The sequence below is a fragment of the Rhinopithecus bieti genome, unplaced genomic scaffold, assembly GCF_001698545.2.
Source record: "Rhinopithecus bieti isolate Rb0 unplaced genomic scaffold, ASM169854v2 scaffold_57534, whole genome shotgun sequence".
NCBI classification, from domain to species: domain Eukaryota; kingdom Metazoa; phylum Chordata; class Mammalia; order Primates; family Cercopithecidae; genus Rhinopithecus; species Rhinopithecus bieti.
The window spans coordinates 341719-348622 of record NW_016823089.1 but is presented as its reverse complement, the minus strand read 5'-3'; the positions used below and the strand labels follow the sequence as shown (position 1 = coordinate 348622).

The 6904-nt window shown below is 42.6% G+C and overlaps 1 pseudogene; it reads left to right on the top strand.

The window, feature by feature from the left end:
- Positions 1-1937: 1937 nt before the first annotated feature.
- LOC108521391 (uncharacterized protein C6orf106 pseudogene) lies at positions 1938-6491 on the top strand (annotated as a pseudogene).
- The last annotated feature ends 413 nt before the right edge of the window (positions 6492-6904 follow it).

Sequence of the window (6904 nt, the reverse complement as noted above, 5' to 3'; positions counted from 1 at the left end):
GCCTGTCTCTGGTTCAATGTTGGTTAAATGTGCAAGATTCAAACATAAGAATTCTTGTTGGGCTGTGTATTAGTCTGTTTTCACGCTGCTGATAAAGACATACCTGGGATTGGGCAATTTATAAAAGAAAGAGGTTTAGTGGACTTATAGTTCCATGTGGCTGGGGAAGTCTCACAATTATGGCAGAAGGCAAGGAAGAGCAAGTCACGTCTTACATGGATGGTAGCAGGCAAAGAGAGAGTTTGTGCAGGGAAACTCCCATTTTTAAAACCATCAGATCTCATGAGACCTATTCACTATCACGAGAATAGCACGGGAAAGACCTGCCCCCATGATTCAATTACCTCCTACCAGGTTCCTCCCATAATACATGGGAATTGTGGGAGTTACAATTCAAGATGTGAATTGGGTGGTGACACAGCCAAACCATATCAGGCTGAGTGCAGTGGCTCATGCCTGTAATCCCAGCTACTCGGGAGGCAGAGGCAATAGAATCGCTTGAACCTGGGAGGTGGAGGTTGTAGTGAGCTGAGATTACACCACTGCATGCCAGCCCTGGGTGACAGAGTGAGACTCCGTCTCAATTAAAAACAATAAATTTCACATTCATCTTTCCCCTACTTCTGAACTATCAGAGCTTTTCTGTTCATTGTTTGTTGTTTCTTTTTAGTCCTGCTCCACCTATTCCTGTACACCTCTTCTATGTGTACACAATCATACATACGTAACATGGGATGTGAAACTTTGCAAATGAAGGTGGTTTATGACATAAATTTAAAAATAAAGGGTTCCAAAATTAGAAATAAAATATAAAGTTAGTTCTTTCTATAGATATAAAACAAACACACATATACACACATATGTATAAGAGAGATTGTTATAGCAAAGTATATTAAATTGTTATCTTATTTAGAGCTTTAATAACCTTAATTTTAAAACACAATTACACTTTCACATGGCAAAATTATAAGATCCAAACCTATAATACATTAATTATTTTACTAGTAACTAATAACATTTTGAGTTCGAGAAAGAATCAGTGTATTTTGCAATCAGACAAAAATAGACTTAGAGTTCATGTAGGGATTGTGCAGTAGCCTTAAATTCTTTTTCCTTTTCTTTTAGGCTCAAATATCTTGGAACTGATTTACAGTGTCTAGGTCTAGATCCTTTTCATTGTTAGCATCATTTAACACAACACTAGTTATTTTAAAAGGAAAAAATAAAAGTCTTAATATACCATTAGGGAAACATAGGAGAAAATGCCTATTGGTAGATGGAGTTTTATATGAGTAAAACAGGTTGGAATATATAAAAATATACACTTTTGAGATATGGACAAAATTTTCCCTTTGCTTTTTAGGTTTTATACCTAGATATGGATGCATTTTTTAAAAAGTTTAAAGTACACATTTAATTTTCTATTAAATTATTTATTTTTTATCACAGATAATATTCTGTTGAACCTCAATTATTCACAAGTCTTTCTTTCAAATCCCACCGCATGCGCTTGTACACAATAAATTAAGTCATATTAAAATATAATACATCTATACTCTTACTCATAGTCATTCCCGCACATGTCATCTTTAAAAATCTCACCAGAAACGTTTGCAGAACATTGTATAGCTCATAATTTTTCATCTATTCTTCTCTCCCCCGGCGGCGCGCGCTGCGCACGTCTCTCCTACGGTCCCGATCGAAAAAAAAAAAAAGGGATAAAAACCCACAGGAGAAAATTAAAAGTGAAGCGGAGGAAGAAATCCTTGGAAGTAAATAAAGGGCAAAGAACCTAAGAAGAAAAGATAGAAATTATCTACTGGAAGAAAAGAATTCAGAATTAACACTAGGAGAGTGGGAGGAGAGAAAGAAAAGAGATGGATACAACCCGCGCCGTGCACATATCTCTTCAATGGTAAGCGTACTTTTGACGCCGCATGGCCAGACTGCGTAATAAGCAGCGGAAAAATAAATAGAACATGATCCATATATTTTATTATTTTTATAATTATTGGAGAATAGAATCATCACAGATTACACAAGGCTGGGTGCAGTGCGATCTCAGCTCACTGCAACCTAAGCCTCCTGGTTCAAGGAATCTCCTGCCTCAGCCTCCCAAGTAAGCTGAGATTTACAGGCACCCACCACCAAAAACCACCAAAAAAACGGCCTGGATACCTTTTTGCATATTAAGTAAAGAGAAAGTTTAATACAAAATAGAAGACAATGCGCTGGTCTCGAACTCTTGACCTCAGGTGATCAGCCCACTCGGCCTCCCAAAGGTGCCTGGGATTCAAGGCATGAGAACCAAAGAACACAGAAGCCTTAAAGATATTAGCTGTTCAGATGAGCAGAGTGTGTGTGCTTGTGTGTAGTGTAGTGTGTGTGTGTGTGTGTGGTGTTGGTGTTGGAATAGAGAAAGAAGAAATAGGACAGGACCCTGTGTGGAAGGAGAAGTAGAGCGTAGCCTAAACCAAGTTTCAGACAGAGAGCAACAGGTGGAGACACGAAAGGGATATACCACTTTACCACAGGGGGACTCCCAGAGAGAAGGACAAGACCAGAAAATACAAAGTTCATGTTCCCTCACCACGCCACTTAGTGCATGCGGAGTCAGCAACACAGAAGAGACGCCTATTATCCTATTGACCTCAAGGTACTATAGAGTGCAGTCAGAGTCTCTGGCGTTCAAGGGACATGACAGAAACGGCCAGACAGCAATTTGAGAGGACGCACAGGAGCCACGCCCACAGGGAGACTGTGGGGTCTTTTAAAGAGCAAGAAGGTGAAGGTGAAGGGAGTATCCAAAGCAAGGGCTGGAGATGCAGGGGAGTTTGCTAATGACAGACCCTGGGGTCAGCAGAATAGAAGAAAGGTTCCGGGTCAAAATTACTGGGAGAAAATGTAGGTTGCTCAACGATTAACACACCTTGGGGGCAGGGAGGATCTCTTAAACAAGATTTTTAAAAAGCGGAGGGCATTAAAAAAAAAAATCAATAGATTTAACATTGAAACACTCTATTCAATAGAGTGGCCCCATAGAGCAGCGCAAGCGACTAGTGACAGCTGGGAGAAGCTTGGTGCCAAGCCAAGAAGAGAGTCATAGCTGGAACATTCAGAGAACTCCTGCAAATCAGACAAGAGAGAAAAGGAAACCCAATTTTTTTTTTTTTTTTTTTTTGAATAGTCCTCGCTCTGGTTGCCCAGGCTGAAGTGCAGAGGTTGCAGCTCAGCTCACTGCAACCTCTGCCTCACTGGGTTAAGCACTTCTCCCCTGCCTCAAGCTCCCTAGTAGCTGCATTACAGGTGCCCACGATCACGCCCAGCAATTTTTGTATTTTTAGTTGAGACAGGGGTTTCCATCATGTTGGCCAGGCTGGTTCGACTCCTACCTCAGATGATCACCTCGCCTCAGCTTCCCAGTGCGAGGATTACATGTGTGAGCCACTGCTCCTGTCAGAAAACCCAATTTTTAAATGGCAGGGATTTCATAGACAACTTCACGAACGGGGAAACATACCTGGCTAGTGAGCATATTGAGGAGGTTTGATCTCCTCAGTAATGAGAACAATGCAAATCAAACCACAGATGCCTCTTCACTAAAATCAGAAGTATCACGTATCAGTTTTCTGGCAAATTGGTGGAGAGCCTTAGGTTCCTGCTGATGTAAGTGCAAGTGGTTACAGCCCGTCTGGAGAGAAGGCTGGATAGTCTTAGTGAAATGAAGAGCACATACTTCCCATGACATAAAATCCTCATTAGATTGCTATGGAATATACCTTCCCTCCCACTTTCCCAAAAAACCTGTCTTTCCAAGGCTCATAAGGTTTAACGGTAAAATGGTGTCCTAATGAGGAGCTGGAAGAGGCTGGAGCTGTGGCTCATCTTATAATTCCTAGCATTTTGGGATGCCAAGGCAAGGAGGACATTAGGCCAGGAGTTTGAGACCAGACCGAGCAACACTCGGAGGACCCACTTGCAAAAATGAAAAAAAATTAACTGAGTATGGGGTGCACACCTGTAGTCCCAGCTTCTTTGGGAGCTGAGGTAGAGGATCACTTGAGCCCAGGAGGACTGCCGTGAGCCATGATCATGCACTGCACTCCAGCCTGGTGACAGAGGGAGACCTTGTATAGTAAATAAAATAAAATGGAATAAAATAGGCAAATCATAGAGCGCAGAAGTAGATTCATGTTTGCTAGGCTGGAAGTAATGGGTGGGTTGGGGGGTGATGATAAGGAGTGTGGGTTGTTTTGGAGGTGATGAAAACATTCTAAAATTGCTCATGGTGATGGTTCCGTAACAGTGAAATACTGAAAGCCACTGAGTTGTCATACTTACTGAGTGAATTGTATGGCATGTGAATGATAATCTTAAATAAGGCGTTAAGAATGAGTATGAAAGCAACCAAGAATAAGAAATACTTTGCAACACTTATAATCAAACAGAACTCATATTCAGAAACCATAAAGAACGTCAAGCCTAGGCCACATGGCCAAGATCCATCCTTTACAAAAAATACAAGAATTAGCCAGGGTGTGGTGGTGTAATGTAGTAACTTTGGAGGCTGAGGTGGGAGAGTGCTTGAAACCCAAGAGGTCAAGGCTGCAGTGAGCCATGATTGCACCACTGCACTGCCAGCTGGCTGGCAGAGGCGAGACACTATCTCAAACAAAACATATAAAAAATAAAAAAAGAACTTTTATTTATTTATTTATTTATTTGAGATGGAGTCTCCTACTGTCACCCAGGCTGGGTGCGTGGTGGAATCTTGGCTCACGAACTCCTGCCCCCAGGTTCAAGCAATCCTCCTGCCTCAGCCTCCAGTGGTACTGGATTACAGGCGCCCACCACCATGCCTGGCCTAATGTTTCATATTTTTAAGTAGAGACAGTGTTTCACCCATATTGGTCAGGCTGATCTCAAACTCCTGACCTCAGGTGATCCACCCGCCTCGGCCTCCCAAAGTGCTGGGATTACAGGTTTGAGCCACTGTGCCCAGCCAAAAAATAAAGAAATTTAAATGTTAATAAGAAAACATAAAGACAACCTCATATCAAAAGAAAAAAAAAGACTTGAGTAAGTACAATCATTCCTTGGTATCTGCCAGGGATTGGTTCCAGGACCCGTGGATATCAAAATCCACAGATGCTCAAGTTCCTTATATAAAATGATGTAGTATTTGCATATAACCTATACACATCCTTCCACATACATGAAATTATCTCTAGATTACTTATAATACCTAGTACAATGTAAATGCTATGTAAATAGTTGTTATACTGTATTGTTTTTATTTGTATTATTTTTTATTGTTGTATTGTCATTTTTATTTATTTATTTTTTTTTCTGAATATTTCCAATCTGCAGTTGGTCGGATCTGTGGATTCAGAGCACCAACTGTATTGCAAAAAGAGAATCTCTAAATGGTCAATAAGCAAGTGAAAAGTACTCAATATTGACAGCAGTGATGGAAATGTGTACTAAGCCACATATGTACTAAAAGCCACAATAAGAAGCCAGAGGCTGCGTGGTGGTGCTGGGGAAGCAGAGAGTACGAGCGCGAGTGAGCGGCTGAGTGGGCCTGGACCCGGGGCTGGTGCAGAAGTTCGGCTGCTTGGGCACCACCAACAAGGACATGCTCATCTCTGAGTTCCAGGGGCTGCTTGGCTTCCAGTTGAACTCTGCTGAGGGCACCTTCTTCCTAGACACGACCAGCTGGAACCTGCAAGCAGCAACTGGTGCCTATTGTGACTTTGATAGCCCAAACATCAGTGTGCCCTCTATGTCCTTTGTTGAAGATGTCACCAAAGGAGAAGCAGAGTCAATACCTCCTGATACTTAGTTTGTAAAATCATGGTAGATTCAGAATTCTGGGACAGAGGCCTGGCTTCCAGAGGTTTGTCTTAAGTATGTTGGGGGAGACCAATTTGGACTCATGAATGTGGTGATAGTGAGAGCACTAGAAGCCCCTCAAAATTGCAGATGTCAGCGTCCAGATGTGCAGCTCCAGCAGAGCAGGAATGTATCAGGGACAGTGGTGGATGTGCACTGCTATAGGACTCTGCTATGGAGCTGTTACCAGGAAGATTCTTTTTTTTTTTTTTTAAGGTCCACTCCAGACCCTGTTTGCCTGGGTATCAGCAGCAGAGGTTGCAGAAGATAGAGGAAGATTCTTGATGTAAAGATGGGTGGACTTTTAGGAGTAATGCAGCTGCCGTCATCTTTTGAAACTCAGCTCAATGCACCGCTGCATCCCAAGGTAGAAGGAAACTTAAATCAGCTTGCCTCTTCCCAAAAGAACCAAGAATCAGAAGAAAACAACTTAAAAGACCCTGGGGGTTCCGGGTTCCACCCAATCAGTGAAAACACACTGGCTCCTGCTCCTGACCAAACAGAACAAGATCAGAATAGACTCACAGAACTCTGTAAATCTGTCCCCCAGCAGTCACGCAAACAACTTATCAGTAGTAAGGCTCCACAGGCCTTAGCCCATCAGGCAGCCTTAAACAGGGGCCAAGCCAGGCAAGGTGGTTCATGTTTCTAATCCCAGCAGTTTGAGAGGTCAAGGCGGGAGGATCTCTTGAGTCCAGGAGTTCGAGGCCAGCCTGGGCAACATCAGGAGACCCCCCATCTGTGCAAAAAAAAAATTTAAACAGGTGTCAGCAACAAGAAAAATTAACAAAAGACAGAAGACCTGGCTCTGGGGTGGGAAGGTAGGAAAGGGGTTCCTCTGGATTGCAGACCACGTGGCCCGGACCCCCAGTTCTGAGCCCCTATCCCAAAAGAGGAAGAAACAGAACAGACTTTTTTATTTTTTAGACAGATTCTTAGTCCGTCGCCAGGCTGGAGCATAGTGATGCAATCTTAGCTCACTGCAACCTCTGCCTCCCAGGTTCAAGCA